Source organism: Mugil cephalus, chromosome 18 (assembly GCF_022458985.1).
Source record: "Mugil cephalus isolate CIBA_MC_2020 chromosome 18, CIBA_Mcephalus_1.1, whole genome shotgun sequence".
NCBI lineage: Eukaryota > Metazoa > Chordata > Actinopteri > Mugiliformes > Mugilidae > Mugil > Mugil cephalus.
This window is the reverse complement of record NC_061787.1, coordinates 5,536,407-5,558,756: the sequence shown is the minus strand read 5'-3', so window position 1 is coordinate 5,558,756 and position 22,350 is coordinate 5,536,407. Positions and strand designations below refer to the sequence as shown.

The 22,350-nt window shown below is 40.4% G+C and overlaps 1 protein-coding gene across 2 annotated transcripts in view; it reads right to left on the bottom strand.

Moving 5' to 3' along the window:
* eya1 (EYA transcriptional coactivator and phosphatase 1) overlaps window positions 1-20,605 on the bottom strand; it is a 61,401-nt gene extending 40,796 nt beyond the window's left edge. For both annotated transcript variants that reach the window (XM_047568535.1, XM_047568540.1), the window contains exon 1: window positions 20,381-20,605. The gene's annotated coding sequence lies outside the window, so the exon portion shown is untranslated. The remainder of the gene's footprint in view (window positions 1-20,380) is intronic.
* Window positions 20,606-22,350: the final 1,745 nt, after the last annotated feature.

Genomic DNA, 22,350 nt, shown 5'->3' with positions numbered 1-22,350 from the left:
GGTGATGACTAGAAATAAAAAATGCCTGCGTGTCGCCGCGAGAGCACGTTCGAATCTTTATTGCGATGATTATTTGAATTTATTCCATTGAATCAGTCAGTTCGCGCTCGATCAGCTGCACAGTTCACAGCCCGCACTGAAAGCAGGTCGACACCGAGCAGCCTCTGTGCAGCCGTAGTCAACGAGGAGCTGACAGAAATAGATCCGAGCTGCACTGCTCCTGATTTAAACACACCGCAGTAATAATGTGGACGTGCCTGAAATGCAAGTGCTGTCTCCGTTCCCAAACCGACTGCCCACAGGTAAAGCCATGGGATCGCATTACAACACCGGAGCATGAAATATATTGCACACTGAACAGATTCTTGATAACTCAATTGACTAATAGATGCTCGGGGACTCTCAAGTAACTATTTCTAATAGCAGAGGGGTACACATACCAATTAAGTTACTGCATTCAATAAACAGCCGTATAAAATTAGATGCAGATATAATTTTGCAAGTGAGTTATTTTCAAATTACACTGTATAATTATCCAAAATTGTTCACGTCTCGAACGTCCAAACTCAGATTTTTCCTCGTGCACTCGGATGCACGGTTTAGAAACCCAGCAGTTACGCCGGAGATGACCGTCGCTATTTCGTGTTCCACAGCGTTAAATGGAAACATGTGCAAACGCAAACAACCTGTATGCGAAACGTCGGTTAAACCTTTCATTTCAAAGTTTAAAAAACGTTTAAAAACAGTCACGCAGTCACATAAACTAATCACATTCAATAAACAAGCTGGGAGGCGTGCTAAAATGAAAACAACAAAAACTCCTTTTCTGTAACTACGATAACTTATGACCATCTGTAGCTGCCAAACGTTAGCTTAACAAAATATGTGCTGATAAGTGTTCCACTGACATCAGCGCTAAAATGCCACTTGCCTAAAACTATATCAAGTGAGAAATTTGAGAAGTGAGCTAAGATTAAATGTGAAGCCGTTCTTTATTAAGGATTATCTTGATGGGACTCAGTGGTCTTCATGTGGGGTTGTCTGCCTGCAATTTGGAGTGAGGAGAGATCTCCACTGTCCTCCACTGCCAATAGGTTATCCACTCATCTTCTCACACACATGGAAATAGACTCAATTCCAAATGGCTGATTCAGTTTCAGAGATAAGGAATTGAGGGTTAATGTAAATTTAACTGGATTTCTGGTTCTTGCGGTGACTTTTCCCTCTGTTGCTCCACAAAGGAGGACATCTCTGCAAAGTGAGTTTACTTATCTTGACAAAGAATATATAAACAGAGCGAAAAGCGCAGGAACGGTGTGACAAGGGATCAAATGGTGCAGATGAAATGAAATGCTAACACCCTGGTGACACAGTTGCAATATTATCATATGCATAAGCAGGAAACTTGTTTGGAGAGAGCTACTACAGTGTTTATACAATGTCACACATTGAGGAAGGGGGGGGGGGGGGATCAAGTTCCTTTTTTTGACATACATCTCTGCAGAGCATTATATTCAAAACCTTCCCCGAAGAAGGGAAATCTGAACTTGGGATAACTTTGGATAAAATAACAGTTTTATATATTTACACAGGCATTAGAGGGCGAAGCGTTCACCTATTGACTAAGGAGAAAAATACGAAGAAAAAAAAAAAAAAAACTACACAAACATCCTAGCCCAACTTTGCCCCTGACCCGAGCGAGACATTAAATTTGCTGCAGGGAAATTTGTCAAAGAGCCCGGTAAGTGCTAGGTACTGGATATTCCCGAGTCGTTCCGTGTGCACAGTTTCCTGTTCAAACATAAAACGCCAGGAGCTGTGACAACTCGAGCAATCAAAGCGAAAACAAAACCGAAAAAAAACACGTTACCCTGATTTTAAAATGTCTTTTCTGCATGCGGCATTTAGGTACACGCCGTGTGTCATTTACCCATCTACCAGGCTTTCATTAAACCCCAAAGAGATTTTTAGATGATGATAAGTTGCCGCCACAAAAAAAAAGGGGATTTGACAGCGCAGACAGACAATTTTGAAGTCCCTCAAGGTAAATTAGTAGCAAGTCAAGTGCTTTCAAGTGGTGAATGAAAGTTCCCAGTGAAGCCTGAACTCCTTATAAACAAACATCAGGTTGGCGTGCCCCGCTGAGGAGCAGCGATAAAAGTAAACACAGCATACCTCGACATGAAAATGCATCGGGAGCTTTCCTCCGCGGAAAGCGAGGAACAAAGTAAACGGTTAACCTCAGTGGACGTCACAAACTTAAAACCAACAGAGTGCCCTCATTGTTGCAGTCATCTTGGTTTCAGGGACAAAAAAAAAAAAGAAAAAGAAAAAGAAAAAGAAAGATGTTTTGAATTAAGTGCGCTTTCTTAAAGAGACCTTGAAGCAGTTACCGTATTTTGTAGTTGTCACACTGGAAGCTAACTAGTACGAGGCTAAGAAACCTCTCTGGAGGAACGTTTTTGCCGTGAGTACACCACGAGAGACGAGCGTACTTTACGACCAGTGAAGCGCACCTGGTGAAAGTCTATAAGGACTCTGAAAATCCTCTGACAGATATTTTATTGCTCTCCAATGGGCCCAAAATGGCCAAACAAGCACACTGCAGAGACCTATTAATCAGAATGAGAGCTCGCTAAGACTGTAAGTATCACTGCAGGCCCTACACCAAGAATTTATACCCTGCTGAAAGATAAAGATATTAATAAGAGTAAATTCAGCTCACAATGTGGATCGTTAGATGATGTATATTGAGACGTCCTATTTTTTCCTCGTAAATTCACTGCACATGCAAGGAAACCGCTGAAAGGTGAATTATGGTTTTGGGGCCGACACTCGGAAATTAAGATGACCTCCTTTGATCTTCTGGTATTTCTAATATTCTAAACGTAGATAACAAAGCTTAACATTTCTTTAAAAGAATCTCTTCCATGGGGAAATTAGTTTAAACAGGACAGATTTAAGCCAATTATTTTTAAAACCACTGCATTTAAATGATTTGATTAAACAGATCAAATAATATTTTTGTACATTTGATGTACTATGTTAAAGTTTGCCTCGTCACCTCCATTAATTCTCCTTCTATTGAGATCCTTTTGTACTGTGAAATGCTTCCAACAGTTTTACCAAAAGCAACATAAGCTGGCAGCTACTCTGAATGAAACGCACGGTGGATAACTGCCCTCATACGTCTTACGTCTGTCCCTTAAACCCAGTAAAAAATAAATAAATAAATGCAGCCAAGGAATAGGAACAAACCAATTTACCAAACAGTAACTGGAGAAAGTTCCTCCTGCGTCCTTGCCCTGGTTGTCAAGTCACTTAAATATTTCCTCAGCACTAGTTCTGCTAGTAATTCTGGTTTAAAGATATCAGCAGCCATAAATCTAAATGAGCTGCACCCTTAAATACCAATATGTTTGGTAATAAATTTTCAGCACCCCTCTAATGGCAGCATTTGTTAGGCTTGTCCCAACTGTCTGGGACTGGCTTCTGACTTGTGCAACCCGGGCGGCCAGAAATGTGGCACTCCCCGTCTTCTACACAGCTGCCCAGGTCAGCAGAGCACTGGTGGCCAAGGCTCTTGATCAACAGGCTTGCACTGGGGGTCCAGCCAATAAGGGGGGAGGGGGGGCATCACTGGAACTTATGTCCACTACACCACCAGCTCCCAATTGGTTAAAGTGAAAAATGCAGAGGTTTTTAGACGTAACTGCTGCCTCGCAACCCACCCCCTCAGGCTGACTCCTCGCCTCCCTCTCTGACTCATTTACAAACCCCCACAAGTCCAGCCACTGTGACATTTGTGAAGCCAGGAGTCCACATAACAAAAACACATTAGGCAAATGTCTGGGGTCAAACGTCTGTTTGAATTGGCCAGATGAAAGACACTTAGATTGGGCCTGTGCCATTCTGCTCAGCGCCTAAATACAGTTACAAAAGGAGGCAGCGCCGTGCGAGCCGGCGGTTTGCTTACTGACAGAATAACGCTTCCACATTCAGGCTTATACTGCCAGGGGATGATTCACAGAGAAGGATATGTAAGCCAGGGGCATTATCAATCAGCTATCTGCGCTGTATAAATAAAACAGAATCACAACACACCTAACCTAAATACACACTGGTTCTCAAAGAAGGAAGTGCAAGTGAACACAGCTCTGGAATTTGAAATGATGAATGGGCGCAGCCACTGGACACCAGCTTTCAGTAATTTTTAACTCTTGGACAGACTTAACAGCTGGGCTTATCTGTCTACCCTGCCTCCTTGTACATGTGCACTTAAAAAAAAAAGCTGAAGCTTGGATTATCTAGGCACCAGTCACTTATATTATACAACAGCGGGGAAACATGCTGAGCAGCACGGTTTTCACAGCCTTGAAGACAGTGTGAACTATTAGTGGCTGAGCTGAACTTCGAAGGTGCTTTCAATCATTCTGGAGAATGGCATGATGGTCCAAAATAACCAATGTGGAAATGTGCAGTTTAAGACCATACGACAGGAGTGCTGACGCGTGTGCTAATACCTTACCCCCACAGTACCTCTTGGTGACTTCTGTGCATGCGTCTGGTACTCGTTGCTGCAGACATTGTGAGTGCAGGAGACAGCGTTTCACTCATTGTTTTTCCTAGAGCACTAGCGCCGCACTATCAATATCCAGCGGACAGGAAGAGCCGTCTGGGTTACTTTACATATGAAAAAAACAAAGGCTGCATCATCTAAGTGAGAAGAGAGTTATAAGCCAAGAGGAAACAACAAATACAAATAATGCACCGACTCCGTAAACACTCATTCCAGTGCCCGTCCACCGAGACCTGGGAGAACTCAGGAGACTTCCTGATGAAGTTCAATCTCTACAAATATATCATTGTTAAAAGGCGAACTCAATGATATGCCGTGTTTGTTTCCTCTTGGTGTGTTCGGAGCAGCCCTGGCCCGGCTAAAAGGTGACTTCCCCTATGAGGAAATGGAATTTGCAATGCCCTCCTTACAGAACACTCTCCCTTTGTGCTAGTGTAAAATGTGCTCTACCTTATTTAGCTAGATTTGAGGAAAGACAATATCATATTATATATTATTTTCGCTCATATTAGTAAAGCATTTATCTATTTTTAGTATATGCAACCTTAAGCTAAAGCGATACTATTTTATCATAGTGGCCTGCTAACAAACATAAGATATAAGGGGCTAACACATCGTATCCCTTTAAATCCTCCATGAACATATGAGAGACAGACTATACAATACACGCTCCATTTAAACCAGGAAGCAACAAACGAACCATAGCGGACGAGTAACCACGATAATGGTGCTCAGAAGCGGAAAATGCATTGACAGAGCAGGTTTGTGAGCATTAAAAAGCTTTAAAGAAGGGAATGGTTTGATTAGTAGTCGAGTATCGAGTTAGTGCATCGAGTCCATAAACTAAATGAATTCCTATTGACATCTCACCATCTTTTAAAAGTCCTCCTCTCTCTATGTATTGTGTAACCTCTTTAAATCTTCTTTGAAGACTCAAACCTTTCTTACTACATTAGGTTTGGGAAGATCCTTTAATTTATCCCATACATTTATATATATTTGGCAATACCTACAGGTTTAAAAGATAATTTGGAGATAAAAATGCTGAAGCTGATAGAAAAGACTTAGAAATATGATCATTTAAAATTGAAGAAATCAGAAAACACACATATACTGTATGTATTTAAAAAATAAAATAAAAAAATGGAGGTAAGCTTGCTACAGCTGCCAATTGCCTTTAGGGGAATCTCTTCTCTGACTTTGTTCTTGACATCTTTGATAATTCATATACCTTTTCAACCCCATGAATTAGAGATAAATTAAATGAAAGTGACAAATTACCACTTTAAGTCAAGGGGAAGAGTACGGGGGGGGGGGGTTCGTTTGACTTTGATTAACCTTTTGATAGTCGCACACACGCAGCGAGGGGAGATGTGATGAACTGCTAGGGACCTCTGATGGTGAACACATGATTCATCGATACCAGCAGGTCTGCGAATCTTTTCTAAAAAAGCAAACGAAAACCACAACAAAGAAATTCCGGTCATCCGGGGCAATGCCTCTGACTCCAAAATAAACATTGGGTTTGTTGCAAGGATCCACTTCTGCATTCAAGGGAGAAAAAAAATCAGACGGTGGGAAAACAGGGAAAAGAGTGTGAAGCTTTCTTCCTCTTGACTTTGTGACTCAGTTGCCGGAGCCCCAGGTGTTTTTTGTTCTCAAAACATCCAGTCATCTCTCTGTAGCCGACTTTCAGTTGGTTGGAAACCAACACAGAAAAGCGTCTCTCCTAAATAAATGAATAAGATGTTTAGCAACGCGTTCTGTGCCTACTACGACACCAAGCTAGATTGACCTATAAATAGCCCGGTAGCCTACCATGGAAACAAACAACCGCATAGCCTCGGATCAGTTACAGGAGTAGCAACTTTTTATAGGTCACGAAAACTTCCAGTTGCCTAGGAAACAATGTGGAAGGACAGTGCACTTTTGGATGCAGAACAGGTAATACTGGTCAGGGCAATTAGAGGGGCCTATTTTTGCTGAATGGGAGTTATCAGAGAGCTGGCTCGGGGTAATTGAGGGGTTTGCTCATTCACCGGCCACGGACTGTTGTGCTAATGCTGCACCTGGGCCAAAGCACCTTGAACAGCTCACAATGGGAAGAAATGCCTGTTTGTTTTCTGTAAGCCAGGGTAAGTATGTGGTGGAAATGTGTCAAAGGACGGGAATGGTGGTTCAACAAAAAAGCCACTTTCTGAATATTGATTTCCATTTTAACTTGGGGAAGTAGAATTCATTTTGTAGGCAAACTTTAAAGAAATACATCTACTGTATTTTATTTTTTAATATATTGGGCACTGTCCACATCTTGCATCGTCTCTTTTAGATTATTTGTGTGCATCGTAAGCTTTAATACTCAATTCTGTTGACTTCCACTATTACGTTTGTTGTGAATATGCGGCTACAATACTATCACGTCTGGGTTGAACTCTTGTGGCGGTTACTAAAATCCCATAGGTCAACATAGTTCCACAGCTGTGACTCTCACAGAGCCCTGACCCATCCATTGCATGATGACTATGCAATTTACTAAATTACAAGCCAGCTGAAACCCTGCCCTAAAGAAGCCCCAGACTTTGCTTGAATTATTAATCGACTATTGATGAAGGCCTGATAAATGCACCCAGCTCAACGTCCCAGTGACATTCTTGTCTCCTGCCCTGAGCCACTTCTGCCGCTCTGTCTGCCTACACGCTCCTGCCAGGTGACTCAAAACTTAAGATGCGAAAATGTGCTCATTTAAATCACAAAAGGCAATTGTTTTCAACAATGTATCATCTTACAGATCTCGACTCTGTTCTGCCCAGGAACTCAAATAAGCGCATTACCAAGCCAGCTAATTACAGTTTCACACAGTGTGACAGTCGACAATCTTCCCCTATTCTGTTGGCCAGACACCAAATTCTTCTAATGTGCTCACTCGAGGGGAATCAACATGCCAATCTGATGGAGGTATACAAACATCAGCGGAGAATTACTGGCATAATTTTGATTAGTTCTCAGCCTTAGGTGTTAATATAAAATCCATCAAGCTCTAGGAAACTGAAGAGAACATTACCGCATATCTGACACTTTTTCACACACAAATACACGAGACAAAAGCGTTTCACTCCTCAGGTATTACGGGGATATTAATCTAGCGATGTGACGTACGTTATCAAATGACAGTCGAGCGCTCCAGCAGCCCCACTGACTGACCTCTGGGCTTGCCCGTCCTTATCTCCACCACATACTTCTAGCAGCTGCAGAGCACTTAATAAATTGCACCTTCAACAAAAGGAAAAGGTGATGAATTGAAAAATGTTTATCCCGTTCATCAATTATTAATGCAGCCTCTCCCTCAAACCGGCCACTGATGAATAATTAAAATTAATCTCATTATGGGAGTTTTCATTATAGGATAATTTAATTAAATGAAAGCCCGAGGACCTCTGAGGGCCCTGAGTCACTAGGGCCCCGTGCCCTACTCCTCTAAATGGGTAGAGGACAGGAGAGTGCACTGTTAATGCACAAGAGCCCATACATTATTTAATGGATCCCACTAAGTAAGGACAGATCAATGATAACTTGTCATCTCGTCAACGCGTTGAAAGCATTCCAGAGCCCACTGAAGAGCACATCTGCAAAAAAATAAGAATAAAAACATCAGCGCACACGTATGGGAAAAGCTGCACATTTACTGTATGCGGAGCAATGTCACTTACTGTCATTTGAGGATGCAACTATGTCTTTGTTTGTGCATATTGAATTGCAACAGCAAACAGAGGATGCCTGTGCATTTTACTGACGGGAAGGCAGTGGTCGGCTCGAGGTAGGACGATGAGAGGGGAAAACAGTAAGACTTGATGTCTGTTGCTTCAGTGGTGCAAATGGTGAAGGGTACAAGGTGTACATCTGATACCAAACAATAAATGATATCAGAGTCAAATGGGAGCCATTAAAGACTTTCTTGGTGAGCAAGAGGAGGGGCCGAAGAGGAAGAGGGTATCTAGGTTTGTCTTGTCTCCAGGAGCACTTAGGCACTCTAATTATTACAGTGAAGATGCACTCATCTAGCTCACACTTAGACAGCTTAAGCTCGTTTTCCACCACACATGCACAGAGTTCTCAGCTATCCGCACAGGCATCAAAACAAATAGTGACTTGAAAGTTTGGTAAATGAAAATATGCAACATAGTGATCTACACGATGGACACACTTGTCACATGTATCCACTGAGTTTGAAAAAGTCAATAGGAATGATTGATTGGTAACTTACCGCACATGATAAACAGACAAAAACAATCCCTATGATAAAAATTTGCCATCTTGCACTAAATGCGATAAACGCAATTTGACGATGTAGACGTGTGCAAAGTACTCAACGTCCTTGCAGCCACAGCTCACATGTGGCTATTGCTAACGATGCTCCTCATCTCATCAATAATATGGCACTGGTTCGGATATCATAAAGTGGATGTGGAACAAATTAAGTTGTCCCATGTGCAAGGTTTGCAAAAAAAAAAAAAGATAACGGCTAAAGATAAAACAAAAAATTTATTCCACTACCTGAAATACAACACAAAAATGTTCCCAGTTTTTGTGTTTTATGAATGAGAAAAAAATGTTGCGCACAGACTACAGCAGCATTTATTACGGTAACCGGTCGCGCTGCTATTGACTTCACAGACGTAGCTTTAGTTTGAATGTGTTTAAATGTGAATAAACATGTCTGTGTTTCTACCTTTCACCTTTTTTTATATCTCCGAGCTGTAAACGTCCTCAGATTTCATTTCAGAAATCTGGTAACCTTAGACAAGGTTAGTGTTAGTACAGTTTTCTCCATAACTTCCTACTTAGACCTGTGGTTAAGCAGCTTATTTGACTATAACTGGTCGTCTTGGAGCTCTAAAGACAGAACGTAGTGACAGATTGTCAAAGACACTGGAATTATAATATTTTTATCGTGGTTTTTATTGTTATTGCCAGAATGGTAAAATGTATCGTGACCTAAGAGCCCTTGCAGATTTCTTTGCTGTATCACTCTGTAGCATTTAACTCCTCAACCACAGATCCACTTCAGTATTTTAACATTCTAATACAGGTGTGTTTAACTTCTTCTTGCATTAAGCCCTGTCTGTAAAGCGAAAGCCAGAATTTCAGTTCCAGACAAAAGACGTCATGCTACTATCATAATAATCATGGAAAACAATGATGGAGGATGGAAATGTAAATGAGGAAATGATCAACATGACACGTATCTTTTTCTTCAGCACCTCAGTCAGTCCATTGTATGAGTTATTAACACAAGTGAGGGTCATTCCTATTTCCACAATCACTGTCTCTCGATATGAGATTTACAAAAGGTGCCAAATGCTTTATTGCAGCGCAATGAGGGTAAAATTCAAATTTCTAAAGAAGGGGCCAGATAATTTTCTGCGAGGGCCAGATATGACCCAGGGGCCAGGTCTGATGATGGATATTATAAATCTACAAACCAGTGTCATTGCTCAGACCCGACTGTCATTGCTATACTTATACAAATGAAATGAATGCAATTACTGCGCTTAAACCATGGCGGGATTCTAAGTGTATGTATATGCACATCAGGCCCCACATTTCAAAGAGGAAATCTTTAACATAAACATTAGCATTTTGTGAAAACAACTGAGTAATTAGTTTAGGGCGTAATAAGCTGGGGTAGGCACACAATGAAAGAAAGCATTCTGGCTTTAAAATGAATAAAAATTGATTGTGTCCCAATAAAAAACGAATTGGCAGAGTGTTAACTGGATTCCACATAAACGTCTGTAGCAGTCCCTGGCCGCTTTATTGTGTGCTAATGCAATAGAGAACACTTAGCAATAAATGCTCCTCTCTGATGAGCTCACAGAGGCTTTCCAAGATGGCCTGATGAAATTGTAAAAATTAGATTTGAGCTAGCTGCTAATGACTCCTAAAACAAAGGAAAATCTCCAAATAGAATTAGCCTGCCCTCTTCTTCTCTAAATACATCATATGTAAATTACTGTCATTTGGAGAAATATGCTTGCCTGGAAGGTAAAGCCTTCATTAGAGATCTCAGTAGGTTTGGGACTCGAACAAGAACTCCTCCAGGACATTTAAAAAGTTTGACTATGAGAGAAGCCAAAGGTATTGTTCACACACGGCAGCAAATCAGCGTTATGACTAAGGAATATATATATTTTTTTTATTATTGCTGCAGTCAAATTAGATGGATTTTGTTCTGAAGCTGAAGGGCGTTGATGTGAGAAACAAATACTGTATGCGTGCAATGTCGCTCCTATATAATCCATATTGTATTCAATTTGAAATCTGCAAACAGCATGCTCACTTACAATATCTTTAGCGAATCATTTCATTAATGCAGAACCACAGACACCAATAAAGCATCTCAGTGAAAGTTATTCAATACAGTTAATTAAATGAATGTAAGTCTGATACATTATGGTGGTCATGCACTTTGACCATTAAGTGCAGTTTTGTTAACAGTCAAGTTGGCGGATTTTTCCCTTCATTTTCTGTCATAATAGCAAACCAGTACACGCTTCACATTGTGGAAGATTATTTTTTTAAACCCAGTAGTTTTAGTGCTTAATGACTAATCTGAGATGAGTTTCTAGGAAGATCATCTTTCAAAATAAACCATGTTAGTTTTGAGGTTGGAATGTAAATGACAGCTTCTCGTTTAGCCGGTTGAGTGCTTTATACAGCTATTAACAAACAAACAAACACAAAATTAACATGGTTGTACAAATGGTGTCATTTGTTTGCACAAGTTGTGCACGCCCCGTGCAAGCAAACAATCCTTTGTGCGTTATTAAGTCTCAGTTTGGGACGAATGATTAAGTATACGTGTAATGTTCAGAACATCAATGAAGCACAAATGTTTCATTAGAAGTTAAAAGCCGGTGCTTAAAGGGGCACAAATGTTTATTTGGCATAATTATTACCTTTGAATTTTCAGCTGAATCTGAAAGATGCGTCAGTAAAGAAGAGCGACGGTGACCATGGAGCAGCTGAGCTCAGAAAAGTGGTTCAGAGTCGTGATTATCTGAACATGTTAATACAATCCATTCATATTTATACTGTTTTTAGCATATGCTGAATAAAAAGTGTGTGTCAAAAGCTAACAGACATGACAAATCCAATACGAAAAACCCTTTCCATAGCAGTTCTTGGTGCACTGACAGGCTGTATGTCAGAAGGTCGGATGTTGCGCACACAACAGCGCTGCTGCTGAACAAATTCCTAGGAATTCCTGTCATTTAGATTGCTTCAAGATGAACAATGCAACTTTGTTAACCGACGATTTCAAAATATTTACACAATTCCTACTGCTAGCTATTTGCCCTTTTAGAGAAGCCGACACTTGCTGCTCAATGAACACTCACACTACTACGCGGTAGTGTTTGCACAGGGCAAGAAAAACAGACACATATGACAACTTTCCAGGAATTACGCACCAATTAAACGGGGTGAGTTGCGTTTGTTGGAGCTACTCAACTGTTTCCTAATACAAACAGAGGACCTGCCAGTTGTCTAGCTCGAGGACATAAACCTTGTGTGTTCCTCCCAGGTAGGTAATACACTTATCTGACCATTGTTCTCAGTTCATCCCTGTTCAATCACGGGGCTTTGCCAGTAAGATTTGCCCGGTTTTAGATAAAACCCTCTCCAAATAAAAGCACAGACCTCACAGGTTTTTCCTAAAGTAAAACCTTGCTGAATATTTAACCAGCGAATTACATGCGACTCTAAAAGGTTCATAATAATTTCAACCATTTAAAAAAAAAAGCACTGTCCACAACATAAGTCATCACTAAGCAGAAGTGGATCGACAGCGATGTTTTATATGAATGTAATTGGGAGTAAAAAGCGAACATCTGTAGGCTGAGCATGTTTGTCTGCATGCCTGAAAGTGAGACCGAGTCTGCAGGGCAGTGAAGTTTCAGACTTTTGTGAGGGTCACACATGGAGCAACAGCCAGACTGCAGCTGTGGGGTATTTCCACTGTCCATAAGTGGCTACCTATTAATGGGCTTACAGAAACTCAAAATAAAAACTTAAATCTGTCAAACAGTTATTGCGCTGTTTAACTTTTTTAATGTAGTCATTTCACATCAAACCAAAAGCAAACATGTATCATATTTCTTCCTTTCTTCCCATATTATAAAACAGGGTTAACATATAGATCAGGAACACAACAGAAAACTAGACCGGAAGGGATTATTCCACATTTAAAATAAATGGTAGTTTATAATATCACATGCTACATAAGCAGACACGCTTTGGTACAAAATAAATAAATAAATAAATAAAAATAACAGGGATTTATAATGCATCCTATAACACGTGATGGATCAAAACAGTTAATGGGTCCTGATGTTCTTGAAGGAGTGAAGCAGCAAATTACAGTAATTGAAAGTCCATGCTGCGACAGAAATAACTGTTCTCACACAGGGGCTAGACCCACTGGTGCCTTTTGCTGTCTGTTGGCGAGAACTAAATATATTTTCTGCATTCTGAACGGCATTCCTCTCGAACGCATATGTGCCAGTAGTTAACAGTGGATGAGAATAAATAGCTTTCTCAGCCAAGCCTTGAGATGTGTCAAAGATGGGTGCACATGCGTGTGATTTTTTTTTTGTTTGCGGTTATATATTTTATTTAATACACGAAGCAGCTATAAAGAAGAGTTTGTCTTAATTTTAATTTGTATCTGTTTTCTTTAATAACAAGTCAGATGAACTGACACGTACACATATTGACAGAGTAATAAGCCTTCTGGCAGCGTAACAGGGCCTTATTTTTAAGGATCATTATAGTGAGCCAGAATTATGTCACTCCGACCACCTGTTCCCTGAAAAACGTCACTGGCTTTAAGTAGTTCCGGCATGCATCCAAAATGTGAACTTCTGAACCAGAGTGCTTACTTTCTCATTTGTGCAGGAGCAGGAGGCGGCAGTGTGTAGCAACAGGCACTCTAATTTCGTGGCGGTGGAGGAAAGGTTTACATAAGAGATGAGCTGTTCTGTGGCTGTCACTCAACCTACCTCCGATTGGCAAACACAGGAATAAGGGCTGGTGCTGTTTCATGTCACCTAAAGGCTAATGGGAGATTAAACATCAGCGGCGGGAATGCTAAATATTGTAAGAGGTTTGCACGTTTCTCTGGAAATAACCCGAGGAGCCTCTTAAGAATTTAATGAAATGAAATAAAAATTGAGGAAATTATCCTTAAGTGATGCTCGATTACATTATCAATCAAAAATAGATGTAATGAAATGGTATCAAGAGAGAAGCCTGTATTAATGTTATTAGAATAGAATAAATAGAATAGAATAGAATAGAATAGAATAGAATAGAATAGAATAGAATTTATTGTCATTAATCAGTGCACAACGAGATTGGAGAGAAAAAAGACACAGGTATGTACAAAATAGTGCAAAGAAGGTTTTTTTTTGCAAGGATTTACATATATTAATACTAAAAAAACATACAAAAATTACAAAATAAAATATATATTGTTTTTTATTGCAGCAGTGGTAAAAGTGTAAACATGTACTGCACAGGTTTTTAGAATAGACGTAATAAAATAGCAATAGATAGACAAATGAGGAGCATCAATGTAGTTTCAAGTCTGTTATTGTCTGAGATCAAACAAATAAAATAAAAGCCAAGTTGAGGAGTATTTGGAGGTTGTTCGCCATAAATGAAAATTTATCCCAAGACAGTCCTGCAGCTCTGTACTGGCAATAAAAAGATCCAACTTTTACAATGAACGTTTAAGAGAGAGAGAAACTACACCGGCAGCACAGGACATGTACCTGCTAAATGAAACCATCTTTGTGAGGAAACCAGCCCGGCAGCAGCGGTGCATCATGGGACGCGTTGGAAACCGCCATAATGTGGCGGCCTTGATGAAATAACCTCACGCTAAGACCAGCGTGCTGACAGTAGGGATCAAGGCGGTCAGAGTAATTCCAAGGGTCCTGCGCTCTCTAAAGCCCAGTAGCTGACCTGAACAAAAGGTTGATAAGCCACAGACACAGCACCAACAGGCCAAAGTGCCAGTGTCCACACTGTAAACGACTGCAAATCAATACTGGTGCTTTCGGGTCGGTGGAAGATGGAGGCAGGCGAGCAGAAGAGGGCACTGTTCTTCATCTCCAACACAAAGAATAATCACAAACATCCTCTATAACATGATTTTTTATTAAGAGAATTTCACATGCTCCGTTCTGTCCTTCAACAATAAAGAGAAAAAGCCATATAAACAGAACGTATACGATCTGGCATAACATTATGACCACTTTCCTAATATTGTGTAGTTGTGACTCATTGGAGAAAGGACATGGGCCTTCTGAGGGTGTCCTGTGGTGGATGTTGTTAGTAGGGGGGCCTTTCGGGTGCTGTGGTTTGAGGGGAGGGGCCTCTGTGGATCAACTTATAGATGCTTGCTCAGTTTGGGATCTAGTGAATTTGGAGGCCAGGTCCACAACACCTTGAGCTGTTCTTCACGTTTTTTTATGAGCTGATCCTAAACCATCCTACCTGCTTTCAACGAGTCATTGCTGGGGGGGTGGGGGTGCCTGTTCTGATCTAGGTGGGTTTCCCATCAGAGCACTGTATTGTCCCACGATGGTTTAAATGTTCTAGTGTTATTTGCTTCTTCTGTCAGCCATTTGCTCCATGTAATGACTATTATGCGTCTAACAAGATTTTTTATTTTTTTCTTCAGCTGTGCCTTTTTGACTCTGATGACATAATGCTGTGGAGAGTTGGGAGCTGGAGGGGAGAGCGATGGTGGGGGGGGGGTGGAGGGGCACTTTCTCCGCTTTTACTTTTATACACCTATTTAAGAACAGCAGCCTTTCACACCGAGTTCAGCAGGAAGAAGCAGTAAAACGAAATGGGCAAGACCTACAGTATTTCATAATTAATAGGTAGCAGCGAGAGGAGAGCGGCCCACGCTGACGTAAAAAGATCAACAACGTATATAAGTGATCATTCATTCTCCGGAAAATTACGGACACAAAAAACCCTGGTGCCGTTTGTTATTCTTTTTTGCAAAGACAAAATCGTAACAAATTTGAAATATGTGTCAGGTTTTTTATAATCTTTGATTGCTTTGCTTTATTTGGAAGTGCTACAGAGCTGCTACTCGCCTTGCCTATACGACCTAATTTGTAACTGAGGTGGTCCCCGGCTCATACCAGGTCACCACCTGCAAGCAGTACTGTAAATTACTTGGTGGGCCTAATTGCCCATGTCCGCTGTGTTACTATAAACTACTAGAGCTGTGCTAACTCTATTGTCAGGTACTTAATCAAGGCCACCAGATTTATTTCCTAGCTCTAACTCTAGGGACAACCACAAGCAGGTCTGAGTAACTGGATCTTTTTTGTGCATCTAAAACCAACCACCTTATTCTTAGTGTGAATTGGGGTTTGGAAATGATAACAATAATGATATCAACTCAATCCATATGAGGGCTAGCCTTTCATACTGGGAGTTGGATAATGCACAATAGACCCAGATGTTTCTCAGTATGACCCCGCCTGGGGGGGCATGGTGCCATTATGCCAATCAAACACAGCAACACTTTAAGTCACGGGCCTGAAACAGACTGGAAAAACTCAACTACACAGCTTTACACACAGTAGTAGCAGCAGCAGCAATAGTTTCTCATGCACACACCTGAAGCATTAGAAAAAGAACAATTTCAGGGCAAAGCTTTCACATAATAATGAGGATAATAGACTTACCTGGATCATTTGGCAGTTTGCTAATTCACTACATTGCATTTGAATTAGTTAGAAAGTGTGATTTTAACTATATAAATATGCAAAATTCTTAAAAACCTAATTTTACACTTTCACAACAGTGCACTGTGAGCTGCGTCAGACAAATAAATGTAATCCTTAATAATTTTACGTCAATATATTTTGCATTTCAGTCGCTTTCATTAAGGGACTGAATATAGCACTTTGTAATATAACTCCTTTTTGTCAGTGCAGCAGGCGAAGCAGCGGAGGGTGAGAGAAGAGTGAGCACCGAGCAATGCAGAGGGGATGTGGTCTGTGTAGGGATGTCAGAAGCATAATGGGCAGCTGAGTCATAGGTTATAAAAAGCTGTCATTAGGGATTTCTGTCCTCAGCAGCTCATCACGCAGGACCTGTGAATTATTTATTACGCTGGAAACTCAAGTGCCCCGTTACTCAAGACCGCCTGGTTTCCTGCACTTCCCTTTCCTTGGGCTTGTTTAATAAAAGCATACCATTTAGTTTTTGTAATTAAAGTCTTTAAGGTGATCCAATGCATAAATAGGAATTCATTTTATTAATGCAAGCACTGCGGTGATTTTCTAGCAGTGGATATAATAAATTATACACCAGCAGTGCGTGCGCCTAATGATTGCATTTATACAATGAAAGTGCACAATTAAAGTGTTTGGATTATTAGGATGGGCCTTGTATTTTTTGCCCTCAGTCCAAATGACCACCTCATTAGCACTCAGAGCGCATTTGTAAAAGGGATTTTCATTGTAAGCTTGAATTTTTTTTTTTTTTTTTTTTTTTTAAGATAAACTAAAGGATAATCCTACTAGATGCAGTTTGTATGCTCTGGAGAAGGACACGTCAGGTCCTCATGTTAGTCATTTAGAGCAGATTTGTCAAAGTTTTTATTCTGCAAATCAGCAAAAACAAAAAAAAAAAAAAGAAAGAAAGAAAGAAAAGGAAAACCACTACTGCCCTAAATCAGTCTCACTTAACTTTTTCCTCTTTGTTTTTGATAGCAAAGTCAATGCAAATCAGCTCAGGCATTTTTCCTCACTTTGTTTTGTTCTCAGTATATGAAAATGGTTAAAAATCCCATGGGTCAGTGAAAATGATCCCTCCACTCCAGTCGCCTGCTCTAAGTCAGCCAAAACATTCCAGACTTCAAAAGACGGCTTTTCCTACCAGGGCCATTTCAGTGTCCCAACCTCCGTGGCCCAGGAGGACTTGGTTATTTGGATAAATTAATTTCTGGAGTCTGCCTGAGTTGCAAAAACAACCTCCTGCCTGACAGCAAATTAGTCTAACTGAAAAAAAAAAAAAAAAAAAAAAATAGAAAATATATAAAGTTAAAGAAAACACCCACGATTTTGTGTTTACCGGCGGCTCTACGGTGTTTATGACTTTCTATACTTCTGGAAATTGTAATAAAAGAATAAAAAATATGACTGTGTAAACCGATGTGTGTGTAAACCTATCTGTTGGCAGGTGAAGAGTTTCAATGGGCAACATCAGCACACAGGCTGTAAAACACACAGGCTGTGTACAGTACACAGCTGACAGACAGTGTACCATAAAACAGGCTGATGTAAAAGTTTAACAGCTGTCAGTGGTATTGGAAAAAAAAAGATATAAAATTGAAATCTCTTGAAAAGTCAAAGATTTCTGAAAGGGGAAAAATGTAAACCCAACACAGACTGCAAAAAAAAAAAAAAAAAAAAAAAAAATATGAGGGGAGGAAAATGGTTACGGAGTGAAAATTATGCAAACAGATGAAGACAATCCAGAATTAATGGTCCGCAACATTTTCAGGCACTCAAAGAGCTGTCCAAGGACACCATAGGGGAGCCGGCATGGCCTCAGTAATTGGAGGAGCATGTAACTTCAAAAGTAAGGAGAACAGACTGGAGAACTTTCCTCTGAAGTCAAGTCTTAAAGAAAACGTGAAGCACATGTACCGTACAGTAGGGAATCTGGTACATGTGTGAATGAAAATTGTTCTATTCATTGCTGCAGACATGATACATTGCAGTATTCCTGCTGCGCAACCACACTTTTATAAACCGACTGTATCCTGAGCCCGAGATCTTTCGCGTTACAGCTGTTTCACCTCAGGTCAATCATCGAGGAGACACCAAAAAAAAAAGAAGCTGGGGTCAAAACAAAACGAGATTTTTCCACAACGTCAATAAATATGTCAATAAAATGCAGCATTCAGAGGATGTGAGATCACCCGACGAAAAATAAAAAGCTATAAAAATGAAATGACCGCCAGTCACAATAAATATGTCATTTACAGTGTTGCGGATTTTGACCGTGTTCCTGATCCTTCGTAAAATAGATGATATTTCTGGACGGAAATCCAAGGAGGGGAACATTAACCTTTGGTGCTGTCAGATGACGATTCAATCAAAGTGACAGCGGAGCGTTACAACAGCAGGAATCAAGACCAAATTTACATGCAACCGTTTTTCTGTTTCATTTTTTAGAGGAAATAATATCTTGGGAAACTAACCGGTCGATTAGTCCCCAATAAACAAACAAGTGGGGAAGTAACTGCGCTCTCGTGAACACACGGGATGCAAACCGTGCACTATTCAGCTTAAACGCACGCTTAAATTCATCCTGATTATCAGCACTAAGAGCGCGTCAACTCGACACCGGTTTGCGTGAGGAGCAACGGTTTGTGTCGCTTCAGAAAGACGGGAGAACGGACGACACAGACCGGACAAAGCCGACATCATTTGTGTATCCTGTTCCACTCTTGTCGCATTGTGACTGCAGCGCCACAAGGTTCGTGTGTAACCACGGACCGATGAACCCCCCGCCTGGACTTCTTGTCAGACATGAGCCAATTCTCAGCAGCAACCTCATCATAACATTTAACCAGGTGTATAAATACGGCAGCCTCTTGAGCTTTACACGCCGGACGACTCTTGATATTTGACAACAGACAAAGGAAAACATTGAATCAGGGAACCTCCATTTTTACACAGTTGATTCAGAACCGTGGAACGAGCAGAAGGCCCGTCTGAGCACAGACTGCAATCACGATGGCGTAACTTTGACATAACCTACACTTCTGTCTCGGCGATGTGCTTCGGTTATATATCATGAAAATAACTCCAAGTCAGAAGAAAATGAAGACAAACTGTATCATACTGGAATGGGAAAAACAGAGGGGAACACAATCTTTCCAAGGCCCTTTGGTTAGAGGCAAGAACACCATGCACGCTCAAGTCAATCCAACATACACTAACTGAGGAGAAAATGTCCATTTTTAACCTGTTATCCATCACTGTCAAATGTGGTGCACGGTGAAAAAAAGGGAAATAATTAAACAGAAAAATGACTGCAGTCTGGGGCGGAATGAATGAGAGCTAAAACTACCGCTGCTGTTAACTTAAGGCAAATGATATTTTGACAAATGTCTTTTAGACATCTTGCACTTACACCCGCTTCACCTTAGTTCTGGGAGTTAAAAAAAAAAGAAAAAGAAAAAGCTACACACAACACATGCTACGAAAGTGAGTACATACATGTAAGAGGTTTGAATTATTTTAAAATGTGATGATTTTAAACAGAATTCTAGGTTTGACGTAAATGTCAGTCATTGTAGTGTGATGTGAAGAATGCAACTAAATATTTAACCATAAAGCTTTGTTGCCATAAGTTAAAACAAACTAAATCACTATTAATACATAGGTAGCATGCGTAAATAACTGGAATAAATACTCTAAATTAGAGTTATGGCATGCAGCTGACTGGTAAGCCTCAATTTAGCTCTAATTTATCAGTGCGCACGGATCCTTCCGCAGCTAATACCACGGAGCTATGATTCACGGTGCTGTCTGTCCAACTTAAAGTAGCTCCGCAGTCTCCGCCCATATTGGAAACGGCTCAATACCACGCTGTCAATTCGCCACACAAGTCAAACAAATACGTGGAGCGCGAAAGGCGTTGAAGCGACCACTGGAAAACGGGCAAAACGAGGCGGTTTCGTGCGGCACCTACCTTGTTTGTGCCACCGCTGTCACCACGCGCAACAAGTCCCCCTGTCCAGAAACATGAACTTATGCTTCTCCTTCTTCGTCTTCTTCTGAGCGTCCCCCCCTTTCCTCCCTCTCTGGCTGGGACACAAAGTGCGCGACGAACACAGAAAAGAAGTTTGAAAGCGGCGTGAAAAAGTCTCTCATGGTCCGCGACGAAGGCGAAAAGTTTTCATGGCAGCCGGAGTCGGAAGGTTACGCTCAATTCTCAAGGTATCCGCATGCGTCCGTGCGCGCGCGCTGCCCACTGGTATCAAATGCAACAGGCACGAGGACACCAGCTTTTAGTATTACGGTTCGCTTTGTCAACAACTACGACACGCTGGTTTTACCTGTCAGCTTGGTATATTTTTCCTCCTAATTTAATTTAAGTAGGGCGGTTGTAGTAGTGGTCAAAAATGGTATTAGTTTTTTAAATATTATTTTATTTTTATTTATTTTTTTAAGTAAAAAAAAAAAAAAATCTACTCGGTATTTATTCCAGGAAACCCTCAAATTAAAATGACCTTAGCTGTGGTGAATCATAACGGTGCTTTAAACAGCGTCTTCCTCCCTGCTGACATGAATTAGAGCGCCACCCATGGGTCCCTAACGTAGCCATCAACATTGCTCAATAATTTCAGTAAAATTAGTTTTTTATTCTTTAAATATTTAGTCCATAAAAACTGTTTAATGGTTTAATTAGTTAATTTCAAATATTCCTCTTAAATAAATAAACAAAAATAAAACGTTCACCTTTATCACCCTCCTATGATTATTCAAATTAGACAATCTGCAAGGGAAAATGTTACTCTTCTGTTGAATTGCTGATTATTTTATCCCTGGTTTCTTGGTGGGTAGTGTCCTCTAGACTCTCTGGACTCTTTTTTTTTTTTAATTTATTTTAATTTACACCTAATTTTATAGTCACACATCGTCACACTTATCTGTCCTATCATGAATCAGAGGCACTTAGAAGCCATTGTTACATTCTAGCTAGCATGCAGCTCTAGATAAAACAACTTAAATGTCCCACATACATTTTAAGTATATGAATAAAATTTATGTGACTGATAATGAAAGAATCAGTTACATAATAAACTCCAGAAGCCTTAAAATAAAAAAATTAGCTTCATAAAATGGAATTATTAAAGTAAAACATACGAAATTGTATCGTATACAGTAAGTGAGGTTACGATATAACAAGGATGTGAAGCAGATATTGCTTCAGTTCGAGGGTTCATCTTGAATTTCTGAAAGAAATTGCGTGAAGCTCCAAATTCCAGCAAAGAAGTTTTAACCCTAAACTCTTACAACATTAAACCGTTATCAGTAAAAAATGTATTGCTGTAAAACATTTTCCGTGTGAGACGGCGGCAGCAGCTGAGCATATTTAATGAATGATTCAGATGAATGAATGTTAACATTCAGGCTTCCTTGAATAGCCTCCATAAAGTAAAGCAATTTTCCTTTGATAATATCAACTAATACGACCAGATGATTGGACGGACAGCCTTTAACAGCCTTCAGCAGTTCTGATGATTTGTTGCATCAATTGACTGCTCGCCTAATCTCGTTTAAAAAATGCACTCATCCAAAGGTTCCATCCCGAGCCTTCATTTCGGCGCAGCAGCCAACTCACCTTCAGATAAAGGGATGCAAGTGGAGAGCGGAGAGTGCCACATATCCTTGAGAGCATTTTTTAATTTCTTGGTGCTCCATCTGTTGAAATGATAAAGTGCAGCCATAATGGAGTGCAACAAGATTAAATTAATCAGGTTTGTCCATTACACCGCCGCAGGCTCTTCACAGATGATTGCAATTTTCTCTGTCAGGCCCATTATTGTAAGATCTGCTTAGTGGGTTGATGCGATTAAAATGGACTTAATGTAAATTTAACAATACAAATAACACTTCTGTCTGTGTATGTTTAAGAGGGGCGCGGCTGGAGGGTCC